A 15,985-nucleotide genomic window follows, 5' to 3' on the forward strand; every position below is an offset into this window, starting at 1 on the left:
CAGAACTCTACAGCTGTCATTTGTTTGTTATGAGCCCAACCACACATTTGAAAAACGTCTGTTCATAAAAGTATGTCTTGCAATGTCTCTGGATAAATCCATATCCTCATAATTAGATTCCTTCCTGTTATCGATGGTAATTGAGCTTTCCTTTCCATTCAATATTTAATTTAGTATGCTTTTGGACAAGATAATTAATATAAAATCATGACTACCAACCCCAATTCAATAATGATTTCTAAAAATATAGTCATATAGTTCCATTTGATTTAATTCTTGAATATTTTATGTTGTATGTGGTAACTCGATTTGTAAAATGTTTCATTAAAAGGGACTAACAAACTCATAGATTAGTTATAGTTTTACCTTCACTTTTAATGTGTCCTATCCCATCTTGACTGACAATCAAGCGAAATCGCCAAAAATCAGATCCTGGCCATTTAAAATGTGATAGAAATTACTCAGTGTGGGAACTCAGAGGTGAGTTAAATAAGTATTTCTTCCAGATAATTGATCAGCTGACCCAGCCTGCAGAGCCAGCATAGTTTTCAAAACACCAGACAAAAAGGACACATTTATCGACTTGCATTGTACCACAGGTGAGTCGTACGCTTTGCATGTGAGATACAAAGATGGAAAAACGAAGCATAGACCTGTCAATAGAATTCATTTGCTGGAAGATGCAAACCAGAGAAGCCACAATAGATATCTGAAGTTCCAGGATTTTAACAACATTTAAAGGATTACTTGTGAGGATGAAGGAATCAGAAATACCCACACCAACCTGAAGGCATTGTGAGAGCTCCCACCCAGATCAGCATCAGTGGGTTCTAGAATAGGAGCAGAGCTATGAGAAAAGGGTACAGAAATCTCACATGTACCCAGTAGAAAGAGGCAAAGAGAAGTAGAGCTGGCGAAGGTACGGTAGAAGCTGAATTGAGAATTTTGTAGACACAAATGATGAAGATTTTGCAACTACATCAATAGCCCCTCAGCAATCTAAGCAATTTATAATCTAATGAAATGTTAAAATAAATTGTATTTAAAGTTCTACAATTAAGTGAGAAATGTATTGTCGGTGAAATGCTGTAATTTGGTCAAATGTGTCAAACGTTCCACGGCAATGAGAGAAAGGTATTGCCAAGACAAACCCTTCACACTAGGAAACCTTATCAAATGCCCCATTTGCCGCTAAGAATGTTGTTGTTGAAGAAAGGAGTGCATGTTGGGAAAATTAGTAAAATGTCATAAAGCGTACGCGGCAAGTTGTTGTCAAATTAAAGGCTGCAGTTTGGGAAATGTACTATTTTGTTCCACAGAAAAGTTGCTTTTTTGTGAAATGCTAAATATTGGGCCACTAGGATAAAGGTTCCACAGGAAATTGAGAAAGATTTTTGTATGAGGAAGTGCTGCATCGTTGGATCCAGAGTCAAATGTCCACAGCAAGCTATGAAATGAAATTAAATTATATTTTATTTATATTGCGCTTATACACAAGTGTTTCATGAATGCTGCTGTTTAATAAAAGATTACTTGTTGGAAAACCAAATCTAAAGTCCTGCTAGAATCAGAGACAATCGTTTTCTAGGGAAATCCTTCATATTGGGAAAGTCCTATATCAAATTGAGAAGCCACTCTCTTTTGCTAAGCAGAGACTGAATTCTCCTTACAAACTAAAAAACTGGATGTCTTGTTTTGCATTTTATGCTCGGACTCTAAAAATAAATTTCCAGAGTGTACAGAGTTGGTTTTTAGATAAAAATATATATGACTTTTCTGAGACAAAATGCTGTTAATGTTTTCTTTTACCCCATTACTCCACATATATATATATATTTTATTTTTATGTATTTATTTACTTATTTATTTATTAAGTTAGTTTCTAGCCTTAAGTTGTTTGGTAGGTCATTCCACTTTGATGTCACTTTGGCAGGGAAGGCTCGCCCACGCCCATTGACCTGGTTGGATTGAGTTACTTTCACAAACCCTTGCACCCTGGATCTTAAGGTGAGTCAAGGTTTGTATGTGTTTATTTGTTTTTTTTTAGGTAGATAGGGTTCAATCCAAATATACAGTGCTGGATGATTGCTTTAAAGGTAATGCGGTCTTCCAGGGCGAACCAATGAAGGGACCTTCTGTCCTATGTGACATGTCCCCCCCCCTTTTTTCTGGTAATTATCTCACTGCATTGTTTTGTATGATCTGACATTGTTTGGTGCATTCTTTGCTAGCCCCCATCTGCAGTGCATTCCTGTAGTCCAGTCTAGATAAGATTGTGGCTCTGGCAATGGTGGTGCTGTTTTGTTTACTCAATACAGGTCTGATTATGACTGAGCCGCCTTTGGTGATATCGGCAGTTGTTTTTCAGATATGTTACGTGGGCATCCGATCCCAAGGATACTTGCAGGTAGATATCTAATGTCTTGACCTTGTCATATACCCCTACATTTGTGTCTTTGACCTTAAAGGTGGTGTAATCTGTGTCTAGTTTAGCTTTTGCCTGGGGTGATCCAAAGATCACAAGTTCAGTCTTACTTCCATTGTGGCAAAGCCAGTTTGTCAACATTCAGGCTTCGATGGAGCTGTAGATGCTAGCAAGTTTATTATTGTCAGTTGTATGACAGCCGGTCAGTTCAATGACTAGTTGTGTATCACCGGCATAATTTGTAAAGATGACTCCTGAGTTGATTAATAGGGTAAGATTAAACAGAAGGAGCGATAGGCTGGCCCCCTGGGGTATGCCACAATTTATAAGTTGGGGTATGGAAAAATGAACACCACAGTGGATCTTAGAGCTCCGATCTTTAAGGAAGGATATCACCCAGTCTATGACTCCTTGAGAACAATTACTTAATTTGTCTAGGGCCTCGTGGAGTTTTTGATGATCGAGCTAATGAAATGCTGCTGAGAGGTCTAATAAAATCAGCATCCCAGCTTTTCCGTAATCCAGGATACTAAGCATTTTGGTCTGAAGGTTGAGCAGGGCCATCTCTGTACCATGTGCTCTTCTAAAGCCTGATTGTTGGTGTGTAGGAGGGTGTTTGTGTCGACATAGTCTTGGAGTTGGATAGTAGCAGCTTTGTCCAAGATTTTTAGGAGAAAGTTACAGTTCGTTATTGGGCGGAGATTGGAAGGGTCATGTTGATCTAATCCAGGTTTTTTGACAACAGGTATAAGAGTAACTGTTTTAATTGCTGAATGGACTTTGTTGTCTCTAAATGAGGTATTCACCATTCTACGAAGATAAGGGGCAAACATACTGGCATTGTCCAGTATAAGCTTGGGAGGTAATATGTTTTCAGAGCAGGCCGTGCATCCGATGGTAGAAAGTATGGAGTTTATGTTGTCTAGGGAGATAGGGGAGAATGTGAATGTTTTCCTCTCTTGGGGGGTTTGCTTTAGGTTATCCAGGAGTTGGCGAGGGTGGACGTCCAGCTTACAGGATTTTATGACTTCATGAGCTTCGGAATTTTATTTTAAAAGGCTGATTGGACCTTATCACAGTCTTCCTGTGATGGCAGAAATGGAGGGCACAGTGTCAGGGGATTTTCTACTGATTTTGGAGTCTGGAACAATTTTCCAGTCGAGCTGGAAGCAGCAGTGATTTGTTGTTTGTAATAGTTTTTCTTTCCTTCAGTAGGTTTTTCTCTATGTAGTCTGTCCAGTTCTTTCCATTTCTCTTTGTTGTTGTTTGTGGGATGTTTTCTCTCCGATTTCCTTATTTCCTTTTTGAGTGAACAGGTTTCAGCATTAAACCAATTCTGATGATTGGGGGTGAGTCTGACCTTTGCTTACATTTGATGGGAGCGTGTTGGTCAATAAGCTTTTGGAATTGGTTATTAAATGTTGCCACAATTTTGTCGCACAAGTCCTCGTCTACTATCGTGTTCATGATGTTTTCAATGCCTTGTGCCAGGATAAGGGGTGCAATCTTTTTAAAGTTCCTTCCACAAACTTTGTTAGGTACATTGTTTGTATTCCTGGCGTTCTCTTCGGGTGTCAGTGTCAGTTCTATTTTACGGTGATCAGACCATATGCATGGATTTGTTCCAAGTATAGTAGTTTTCACATTATTGGAAATTATCCAATGAAGTTGGTTTCCCTTATTCGATGTGGGTACCAAGTTATTCACGAGAAAGTCAGTTGATTTTAGATCTTTCTCAAGAAATATGGCTTCTTTGTCTTTGATGTTCCCTCTTCATCTATTTATGTCGCCTAGGAGTACTGTCCCTGTATTGGGCCCTTTAAGGTTATTTATCAGCTGTGTCAGTTCATCATTGAATTCAGAGGCCAGTGATGGGGGTCTGTAGATTGCGATGATGTTAATACAACTATTTTTGGTTGGGGTCAATTTGAGAAGAAGATTTTCACATCCATTGCAATGAGACTATCCCCCGCAACCCCACCATAATCCCCACATTTGTTATTCACTTAACCCATCAACCCACATATATATGCAATGAAATGTGGCTGCTCCATATCATTATGTTCTTCTCCAAAGTGATGGTCTGCGATATTGTGTAGTAATGCCTTAGTTCTTTAGGTCCTTTGCACAAATCTGCTGGATGATGTATTGAATGGCTGTGTGTTGTGTCTTCTTGTAGACTTTGTTCTAGTCATATTCCTGTTCCAAGCTTGATTTCTGCTTTCTCCAGTGGCGGTGTTGGTGGGGGCAGATCCAGTGGGGGCTGCAACAGTTTGGTCGCTCTCCCACTTCAGTTGTATTGCTGTGGTTTGGAGTAATTTGTCAGGCTCTCCGTATTAAATGTTTGATCATTGGTTATAGGTCATAGTACCAAATCAAAAGGATCGAATGACAAAAGAGTCGAGTCAATTCGACCCAAAAAAAGAATCGAAATTTGTAGTTATTTTATTTATTTTTTTGCCCCCAAAACCCCTGTTTTTGGTGTAAAAACACCCTTTTAAAGCTAAACTAGAGCAAAAAAAAAATACATTTAAAAAAAGAAATTGATCCTTTGGTTTTCGGTCAAATGCACTCTCACCTTTTGCATTCCATCCTTTTGTTTTCGAAACTTTAACTGGACACCTTGATCATTGTGATGTATCTTCTGTTGGTTTCTGTCAAGGTGTTGTGTGATGGTGAAAGTATTGTGGCTCCCTGTTTTATCTATCGCCATGTTGACAATAATTCTTAATGGTGATGTATTAGGAAACCAGGTTTTTAATAAAGTTCTAAATGTTAGATGGTGTTCTGGTGTCCAGCTATCTTCTGGGATGAGGTTCGACAATTTTGGTATGAGAATGGCGAAAGCTGTGCCAACATATTTGTTTTCCTCAGATACAATTAGTGTGTCATTGCTAAAACTCGGGGTCATTCATGGTAGCTAGGGGGTAATTTTGAATTCTGCTCCCAGTCTATGCAGCAATCTGTTACTGAAGCACAGTTCTTTGAAGCAGATTAATTTCTTCAGACCATCATTCTTCCCCTGCCAAGTCATTAGACAATCCTTGAGCGCAATGACTCACATGTCCAACCTTACATTTTCACCCTTGCACTTGGGCTTCCAGACAATCACGCTCCTTGCCAGAGACTTGTTCACAGATTACAACTTGGGAACATGGCATGGTTTGGGGTTCAGTGCAGTGAAGAAAGATTCTGGGGTTATCAGATATCTCCACATCACAAGGGTCGTTTTTCTATTTTTAGGTTCCAATCCATGAATGTGTAAGAGGTGATGGGACCGCAAAGGAGATGCGGTAAAGGCAGATTACCACAGATGGGACAGAACAGACATAGGGGAGAACAGACAAAAAGCAAGCCTGAGAGAAGGAATGGGAGGTTTGTACATTCAGTCCCATATGGTAGCAGAAATTAGAGGAAGGTAAGGGGGGGCTCAAATGAGCTGAGAGAACATAGAGACTCCCTTTGGTTCAAGATGTTCCTGCATTTCGGCTGAGGTGTAGGAAGATGGGGGAAGATTGAACATTGGGGAGCAGAGTCAGGTCCCCCAAATAGGGAGAAGTGGCACAATAATGATGCCAGCCTATAGATAAGCCGAATTGTCCGACACCTGATGGAAACTCTGGAGACCGCACTGGTAGAACTCAGTCCTTGCTCTTGCAGCTGCATAGGCCTAATGCACATACACACTCAATCCCTGAGACTAAGGGGACACAGTCATTCATGAACAGGAGGAACCAGGATAGAAGAGGAAGACCTCAATCAGAAGGATCCAGAAGCCCAGAAAAGAAGTATGGGTAACCTTAATCTACACCAAACTATGAGTGTTTGAGAGTTACCAAATATCTTTCGGAAGGGATCCTGGAAGGTGAGATATTTTGTTGAATATGGAACTTTTTTGGGACCAAAAGGACTCTTTTTTGGTATATGTTTTGAGTTAACTGAAAGACTTTTAAAGACTTAACGAACAAGCCTAAAACCTCCAAGTGGTCAACAAGAGGGCTAAACACATTGTCAAATTACTTTCTCAAAACAAATGCACTTAAAAAACGTGTGTCGAGGCCCGCTTGGCCTTCCATGTTAAAATCACTGGTTTTCCAGTTCACCAAAGTTCTATCACAGTACAGAAAAGATTCACATAGGTATCCCTCAGTCAGGCTCGGACCTCGCAATCACAGCACTTGCAGGGGTTCCCTTCCTCAAACTTAATTCTCATTCTTTAGGGGTTCCCTTCACCACAGGTCTGCCTTCCTTCTTGTCTCATCCACAAGTGTACAGCCATCACTTGTGAGATTTACTGTTGCAACTTCAATCTTTCCTTAACACACACTGATCTTTCATGTCGCTCGCCAACTCACTGGCTGTGAGAATTACTTCCTTGTCTTTGCGGTTTCAATTAATGAGTCAAGGTTTATACCACAGGCTTCGCCTTGCCTCCCCAACTCTGTCTTTCACCCAGGAGGGTCACTGGTGCCCTTAAAACACAATGCAGTTTTCTTGTCCGGGATTTGGCCATCTCTACATACCTTTCACAGCTCTTCGGAGGCAACAACCTCCTACAGGGATCTCCTGGGTTTCTCTACCCTTTGCTCTCGTCCCGCTGTTGGTCAGTCTGCTCCAGTAGGTCCCTCTTTTCCTCAGGAAGTGCTGCTCCGTCGCAATGGCCGTGACCGGGCCACCTGGGTGACAAGTCCCTGAGGACTAGCGGACGAGACACCCTTTGGTTTCCACAATGCACCACTCTGTTCGGGATGACATATGACCAGGTATATGTCAGGTACAGGCCCCCCCCCATCTAATCCGAGACCTAGTCAGCGAGTGGGAAGATGGCTTAGCATCACCCACCATCTGTTCCAAGGCCCTTTTCCCACCAGACAAAGTGCTCACTGCAATCCATTTAATTGCAACTGGGTCCTTCCGCCGAACCACTGCAATAGTTAGTGGGATATCATGGGCCACCCATCCCACTGTCTACACCAGGTATTGTCATGCATAACAGCATGTGCATGTGTGTGCAGACACATATATATACCCCGAACAGTGGTGGTAAAGCACACATTGCTGCAGGATTTGTATGCAGTAGCACACATCTCCTGTGTACTAGGTACAAATGAATGCACACATATTGTGCTATGGCCACCCTGAATGATGGAGCACATCTACTGGAATCGTGAGCACTGACACTCCATTAACTTGCAGGTAGTCTGTGATGCCAACAGAATCATCATGGAAGTGCATGCCAATTTCCTGGTCAGAGCACATGATAGCTATATCTTCCACTAGTCACCACTGAACCAGGCCCTGATATCTGGTAAACATGATAATGTATGGCTCATTAGTGAGTATGAATGGTCACGCACATGCATGCATGTGACACACTGAACACTAGACCCTGACAATAAATGACAATGACACTGTCCCATTTACATCGACAGTGCCTACCCACTGTCAACATTTCTGATGACACCAATCTGTAATCTCACAACATCAGCTATGGGGAGATATAATACAGCACTTGTAGCCACTAGGGTCATAGTGGAGTGGACATTCAGAGTGCTGAAGTGCACGGTTCCGCTCACTTGACCACTCTGGTGGGGTGTTGCTATATGCCGCACCAGTAGTAAGAAATCATAGTGTCTGCATGTGTACTGCACAATGTCGCCACACAGCATGCTGTACCAGTGGAAATGCAGGTGGGACACTGCCCGCACCCACAGGCAACACGCTTGCCGATAGTTGGCCAAAGAGCACATGGACAGAGTCTGCACACAACCAGCTGGTGCAATCATTCTTCACATAAAAACCAGCCCCTGTGAAGCACACACACTGAGGCCACATCCTAGGTGTCGATCAATGTTGAATTGGGGCATAGCCTCCATGCCCATAATACCCTGAGAATGTGCTTCTGGGAGGGCACAATTGTGTGCGACATTAAAACAATATTCACAAACTGAGCACCAGATAACATGTGTAAGTGGGAGTATACCACTCCCACTTTGCAAAGTTGGGAGTAAAATGATTACGGAGGCAGAACAAATGTACAAATGTGAAAAATGTGTTTTGTGAATATATGTTCTAATCTTCCTACCATAAAATATAATATCATTTTTCTTTGTTAATGCTTCTAATTAAATAAATCTGCAAATTTCTTTGTTTTATTGTGTAACGGTTTGTTTAAAACATAAGCACACATAATGTGTGAAAAATGCATACACAAGTAAAAACAAGTTGGAACAGAAAAATGCATCAACTTGGCAACATTCAATTCTTAGTACTAAGTCATACATGTACATGAAAAGCAACATGTTCACTAATTGCAATCAGCTACTCTAAATACTATTGTACACCTGTGGGACTAGATGCAGTACAGGCTCAAACCATGTTGATATGAGCATGAAAGCGGTTTATAGTGATTCCCTCGGAAAAAAAATGGTCGACATGCTAAAGCAACAAATACAAACAGTCGAATACCAAAGCATCGACAATCTATATTTTATATGTAAAAGTGCAATTCCATTGAAAACCAGTCCTTCGACGATATACATGGACTGGTTTCAATGAAAGTGCACTTTTACATGTAAAAAGTAGCATTTCCATGCATTTTTGTGTAAGTTTAAAACGTTACATGGCGTTGTCCAGTGCTGAAATGTGAGCACTGGCCAGCCCCTTGAAAGGTTTTATTTTATTTATATTGGGGGATTCCCCAGCCCCCCAACCCCCATGCTTACGCCCCAACCCTAACCCAATCCCCAACCCTAGCCCCAATTCTAACCCTAATTTAACCCTTAAACTATCCCAGGCCCCAACCCTAACCCTAGCCGCAGCCCTTACCCTAATTTAACCCTTTTTAACCCTTAAACTAACCCAACCCCCAACCCCAACCCTAACCCTAGACACAGCCCTAACCCTAATTTAACCCTTAAACTAACCCAATCCCCAACCCATCGCCTTAAACGAACCCAAGCCCCAACCCTAATACTTACCATTACATGTCGATGGAACCATCACATTTTTTTCACTGAAATGGCCATTGGATGGAATGGTATTTCAATGAAAATAATTTGAAGGTTTGACATTCGATGGTTTGAGTTTAGATGGAATGACAGGATACCTGTGAAAGCTGGTGCTCAAGATTCCACATGTCACATTCATACTATGAATAGGGAGACTCTGCATCTCATAACAAATTTACCACTGAGCCCGAGCCAATTTGTAAGTGTGAAAAAGCGGGTGAAACAACCCAAGGGCCTGATTCACAGAAGCATCAACTAATGCTGCAATACCTTAGGGAAACACTCTGTGAATCAAGACTGCTCTCAAACCTTGACACTAACACTCCCTCTGTCCTCATTCTCTTTGACCTCTCCTCTGCCTTCAACATGATTAACCACAACATCCTGATCGCACATCTCTGTGACACCCTGGGAATCAAGGGTTCAGGCTCTGGCGTGGTATGCCTCCTTTCTCTCTGACCGCACATCCCAGCTGGAACTCTGAGCCTTTCTCTCGACTTTCGCTCTCTCAGCCTGTGGTGTTCCCCAGGGATGGAACCTATCCCCCTAGTTCTTTAACATCTATATGGCTGCCTTGGCGTGTGTGATTGCCACTTTCACCTCTAACTTCCAGTGCTAAGCAGATGACATGCAACTATGTTTCAGACTACCCAAAGCCACCTCCTCCTCTTCGTTCATATTTGACTGTTCACTACTCAGTCATGGTGTGCTGCAAATGACCTCTGCCTTAACGCCAGTAAGACTGAGATCGTTTGCATTGGGGCTCCTGCTCCCACCTTCCCACTTTCATTCTTCTGGGTTTCCTTGGCTCTGCACCTGCACCTACCTCTGAGGGCTAAAACCCTTGGGGTTTGACTCCACTCTTTCCACCTCTTATATCTCAGACCTCTCTGAAAAGTCTAACTATGAGGTACACCTCCTCATAGGTACTCTACCTTTTCTCACTTTCCCCCAGCGGCTGTCTCCAGAGCCCTGGTTCTCTATAGGCTGGACTACTGCAGCAGGCTCTTCCTCAACCTCCCTGCTTCTGCCCTGCGCCCTCTGCAACTCATCCAGAACAGAACCACAAGACGTATCATTGGCCTCAAGCCCAGGCGCCGTATCTCTCTGGTGCTGGAATCCTTTCACTGGCTCCTTGTAGCTGTAAGGATCAAGTTCAATACCCTCTGCATTGTTCACAAGGCTTTCTGGGGCCTGGGACCTACCTATCTGCAATGCTGCTTACCTAAATACTGTCCCTCCTGAGCCCTGTGCTCATCTACCTCCAACCTTCTGCGAGTGAGCTAGTTCTCCAAGCAGAGATTCGGAGGCAGATCCTTATCCTCAGCAGGGGCCTCCCTCTGGAATAGCCCCCCTGCCGCCCTTCATCTTGAGCCTGATCTCCTTAAGTTCAGGAAACTCCTCAAGATCTTCCTCTTCTCCTCTTCCCTCTCTCTCCCTCTACCCTGCTAACCTAGCTCTCTACCATTTCCCTCTCTCCCCCTTTTCCTTACAGCTTGCCGACTGGCTGCCTGGTGTACCACAGAATCACACAGGTCCCTGTCACCCCCACCAGTCCTCTCTCGCTCTTGCCTCAGGGCCCTGCACTCAGCCCACCCTCACTGCACTTGAGAAATGACCCAAGAAATTGGGCCTCATTACGACCCTGGCGGTGACAGTATGAATGGTGCCGGTAAGGCACTGGCACCGTTCATACCGTCCCGCCACATTATGAGTTCTGCTCATGGGTTCCTGACAGCCCGCCAGGGCTTACCTGGCTGGCTGTGCGGCACCCGTGAGCAGAACTCGTGATTGCACCAGCACCGTTATCAACGGTGCCGGTGCAACAATGCTCCCCACGCCGATTCTGGCCTATGGGCAATTACCGCCACCCGCGAATGGGCAAATACCAGCCCATTCAACTCGTAATGGGCCGGTTATTGCCCAATTATGGGTGGCGGGGCCGGTAGCGAGCATGGCGGTTGCCATGCCTGCCATACAGGCACGGCTACCACCATGCTTGCAATGAGGCCATTGACTCTCTCTGCACTTACCCCAGTCTCCACCGACTAGGTGCACTTGGACCTCCCCCCCCCTACAACTGTCTGTGCACTTGCACAATCCGAATGCACCATGCCTGAAGATCATCTGCCTGTTCTCCCCTGTCTTCTCCCATTAATTGCACTTGGTAAAACTGCAGAATCATCAGCAGGCCTATTTGCTGTGTCTCAACTGTTAATTGTATTATATGCACTTACTCTGCAGACTATTATCGTCTCAGAATTTTAAGGGCTCTGAATGACTGTTGTTCCTTCCCCATATTCCCACCACATAATCCCACAATGCTGGATGAAAAGTTCATGTCCATGCATGCTCAGACTGTGAACCACCACTCCCACAGATACCCTTCACCTTACGCTTGTTGCAACAAAGCCATCATGCCACATCTGGGTGTGTGATGTTGCTGGAATGTCTGACCTTATAGGACGAATGACATGGTTGTGGGTAACTGTGCATGTATCCAGTTCATAGAAAGGCCAATGTCTGTGCAACTTCATGGCACAATAATGGAAGTGACAAGGCGTGTGCCTGTCAAGTATCAACTGACAGACACGTACAGGCCTTTGATGCCAGACAGGTACCTTAAAATGTAATTAGCCTAGTATGTCTGAAAACTGCTATGCACATGCATAGAATGGAATGCAGCCATGTACACTCATTGCCATTTATGATGTACACGACCAACCGCATGTGCTGTCTATGGCCATGTGATTTTCATGTTGCAAGTATGCCAACCTCTGCATGAGAACCCAACATCAGCTATTGTTCACCATATAGTGGATGGTGTAACCCCTTACTACACTAATTAGTATAAGCAACTATACCCCGCTTGTAACTCTGGGCTGTGGGCATGTATGCACCTTCAAGGTGTAGTGACAGACAGCTCAGATATGCACCATGACAAGGTATCCCATAGGAGCAGGTGGAAAATGGAATATGCAACTCAGCATGACATGATGTGATAGTTCAACATCGATTGCATGCACCCGTCTAGCAGTGCAGAGTGACATGCCACAAGGATGTAGCCCACAACAGTACATGTAGGTGTCTCATGGTGCCCATGTACTAGGGGAGTACCCACTGGGTGATGTGTACTGCCACACATATCCTCCACACGGGGTACTCCCAGTATGATGGTCATGTGACATGAGTCTTTACATCAGAAAACATAAAATATCCAGGGATGTCATACAACTGCAGCCACTAGACAACTAAGGTGGGTCATGCATGACTGGCACAATATATGATGCACAATGACAGCCACTCAGCAGATGCGTCCTCATAATTTTCCAGGCCTACAACGCCTTGCACCTTCCTAAGGAGGATGATTTGTTTTGTGGCCTCTTCGTGCAGTTTCAATATACACAGAGAGGGGCTCCAAATAGCACAGGAACACAATGGAGCAAACACCAAATATACAACAGAGTTCCCGTATGGCTATAATTTTGACATAATTTTGAAAAACTAGCAGTACCTATTCACCTGGTAGTTCATAGAGAGTAAATCATTAAATTAGTAAGCAAATATATTTACATCACCAGTTATACTGAGCCTATAAGGTGCCATTTGTTAGAGGTACAAAACACGCTAGATTCAGAAGTATATATAACCAAAAAATGTTTTTCTTTTTTTTCGAAAGAAACATTTAACAAAAACATATAAAGGGAAGGAAAAACATATATACACAAAAGTCTTCAAATACATATAAAAAATATATACATCCTAAATTTGCGACACTACACATATATACAAAAAAAACATCCTAAGTAATTAGAGGTTAAAGAGAAGAAAAGAGAGAAAAAGAGGAAGAAGGGGAGAAACAAAACATTTTTTGTACAATATAAAAAGAAGAAGAGAAGAGAGGTAAGCCAATCAAATTAGTAAGAAACACTTGGTGTGGTAGACATCTTTATCTATCCGAATTACATGCGTGATTCTTATTCTAATGCATGCTAAGTAGTTTAAACCAAATTCAAAATAGAAAAAAGGGTTTAATTGCCTCACCCTTATTGATTCAAACATACAAATCTCACATTTAATTGTGACAAAGGTAACCGTGAAGTATGAGCCCTTTGATTTGGGACAAATAAGAATACTAGAAAACAGATAACAACAGACACAAGTCCTGTATAAACAAACACATTTAAGGGGGGAAACAGCAAATCCAAAAGAATGCCCCCTGAGATTCAAAAAATCTATAGAATTGTTTTTAATGAAATCCGAGGGGATTGTATAACAGGCTGAAGTGATATCCTACGCCTTCCGCTAGTAAGCATGACGACCGCGTCCTACGCAAAAGGTGCATATACACCCGTGCCCAGGGCGTGGTGAGATTGGCGTTTCGGTGGAGTGTAGATTAGTCGAGACCACCTTCTTCAGGAAGTTCAATCCTAAATTCAGCCCCTACAAAGTGGTCAAATGACATACCATCATATTATGTTCGTAATATTCTCTTGTTAACACATTAAATGAGCGGCATAAAGCATAGCTGGGGATAAAAGAAATATAAGGAATAGATCCATTACACCGAGTCAACACCCCTGATCAGTGTGGCAAGCGTGCCCAAAGTAACCTGCTCCCGGTGACCATGACATGAAGTGGTCAAGACGTCAGGTCGTCCGAGTCAAAGAAACCAGAAAATAAAACAATCCCACATCCAGAAAAAGAACTGTAAACCAGGGATCAGTGCAGACACTTAAAAAGATGTGATAAGCTATAAGAATAAAGCATGGTGTAGAGTAACGTGAGATCGCAGGGAGGCAAATCCTATCAAATGCCAGAAAGAGGAACCCCAAGATTGAGTATTTTTGGTCCATAGCTAATAATGCCCAAAGAAGGCCTCATAGCCCGGCCTCCTAAGCAGAAGCGACCTCATATGATTCATTCAAAAGGGCATATGTGACCTGCTAGTAAAGAACACAAACAATTAACAAGTGCTAGCTCACAGGCGATACGTGAAAACATTTGTGAAAAGATTCGCCCACCTGCAGATGTTAATAGAATCATATGCACGAGATGCCGACATATTCCGGCGTCAGGAAGGGCAGGGAGTTAAGCTGTCTCAGCGCGCCATCTAGGAAAAGTGACATTCAAAAGCACCGTCTGCACTTCCGATGCTTGCTTGTGTCTAGAAAAGCATACATACTAAGTTATCATTATGCGCAAGTTGAGTCCAACAGGTCTGGAGATAGCGGGTCGGAGGCACAACAACGCTTACCTGTGGGATATCTCTCAGTCACAAAGGATTCGCGTAAAGCGAAGTGTGTTACTGCGTCCAAGATTGAAACGGAGACGTTTGTATTTCCGGGAGGTGTGGCTACATACTTACTAGGCAGCAAAGAAAGAAGACTGCGTGATTTAACTGTCTGATGTACCTAAGTGCACAATGAAAGTTACCTCTGTGCACTTAAGAAACATGCAACAAATCAACATGATCTTCTCTCAAGAATAAGTGGAAGGTAAACAGATAAGGCAATACGTAGTAGAGAAATGATGTTATTATTAACAGCCAATAGAAAAATAAAAAAAATGAAAAATGAAAAAAAAAAAATTGAAAATTTGAAAAAAGAAATGAAAAGGCAACATAGGCACACCAAATGGAGAGAACAATGGGACAAGAAAACTGGCCCCACGCTCAAGATGTTACATACAAGCCATATTCATAAGTAAAATTAATGTAAACCATTGATAAGAAATCACAGCAGGCAACAATGGTGATCGAATACAACAGGCAAGCCCTAGACAGCTAAAAGCAGTGGGGTAGAGTAATTAGCCCCACTTTGGCTGTGTTTCATTTAGGCCATGTGCAATCGTGTCAAAAAGAAAAATCCAGCATGCCTCTTTGTCAGCGAGTGCTTGAGGTGGATTTGAAGCATTCTTGACCACATCGATCACCCACCAGCGTAAATGTTCTGGGGAATGACCATATTCCATAAAATGGCTCACAAGAGGCGCATTGATGGCTTTGCACCGGATCCGGGAGCAGTGTTCTGTAATGCGTGTGTGGACCGGTTGTGTTGTTTTAACGATGTACTTCAATCCACATGGACACTCAATACAATAGACAACCCATGATGTCTTACAATTAGAATGGTGTCGTAGTTCCCAAGTTTTGCCGTGTAGGGGGAAAGTTTTTATTTTGACTGTAAATTTGCAAATAGAACATATACCAAAGGGAAAATGACCCGTCAGTGGGCGTAAGTCCCAACTCGATGTCGTTGACCTTGAAGATTTGTTTGAAGTTGACGCATGAACCAATTGATCCTTTAGGTTTTTCTGCCTTTTCATGGCAAATATAGGCACTGGTTCTGCTGGTAAGCAGAGTTGTGCCACGGACCAGTGGTTTTTTTATAGCTTTTTTGATTCGAAACGTATGTGGAATATAGGTTAATGCACACACTAATTTCTCATGATGGGGCATCTCTTTAGGCTGTAGTAGGATATCTCGGGGAGTAAATCTGGCCTTTTTCAATGAATTAGTAACCAATTTTTTGGGGTAGCCCCGCTGATG

At 42.8% G+C, this 15,985-nt stretch overlaps 1 long non-coding RNA gene across 2 annotated transcripts in view; it reads right to left on the reverse strand.

The window, feature by feature from the left end:
* LOC138504863 (uncharacterized) overlaps positions 1-14,776 on the reverse strand; it is an 82,383-nt gene extending 67,607 nt beyond the window's left edge. Inside the window, exons 1-3 of one of the 2 annotated variants that reach the window (XR_011280020.1) lie at positions 14,693-14,776; positions 14,460-14,602; positions 13,076-13,878 (exon numbers count right to left, since the gene is read on the reverse strand). This is a non-coding gene — a long non-coding RNA (uncharacterized lncRNA). Of the gene's footprint in view, positions 1-13,075; positions 13,879-14,459; positions 14,603-14,692 lie in introns of those variants that run through there. The other variant, XR_011280021.1, reaches the window with a different exon arrangement.
* Between the last annotated feature and the right edge of the window lie 1,209 nt (positions 14,777-15,985).

The sequence above is a fragment of the Ambystoma mexicanum genome, chromosome 11, assembly GCF_040938575.1.
Source record: "Ambystoma mexicanum isolate Mex_15411 chromosome 11, UKY_AmexF1_1, whole genome shotgun sequence".
NCBI classification, from domain to species: Eukaryota; Metazoa; Chordata; class Amphibia; order Caudata; family Ambystomatidae; genus Ambystoma; species Ambystoma mexicanum.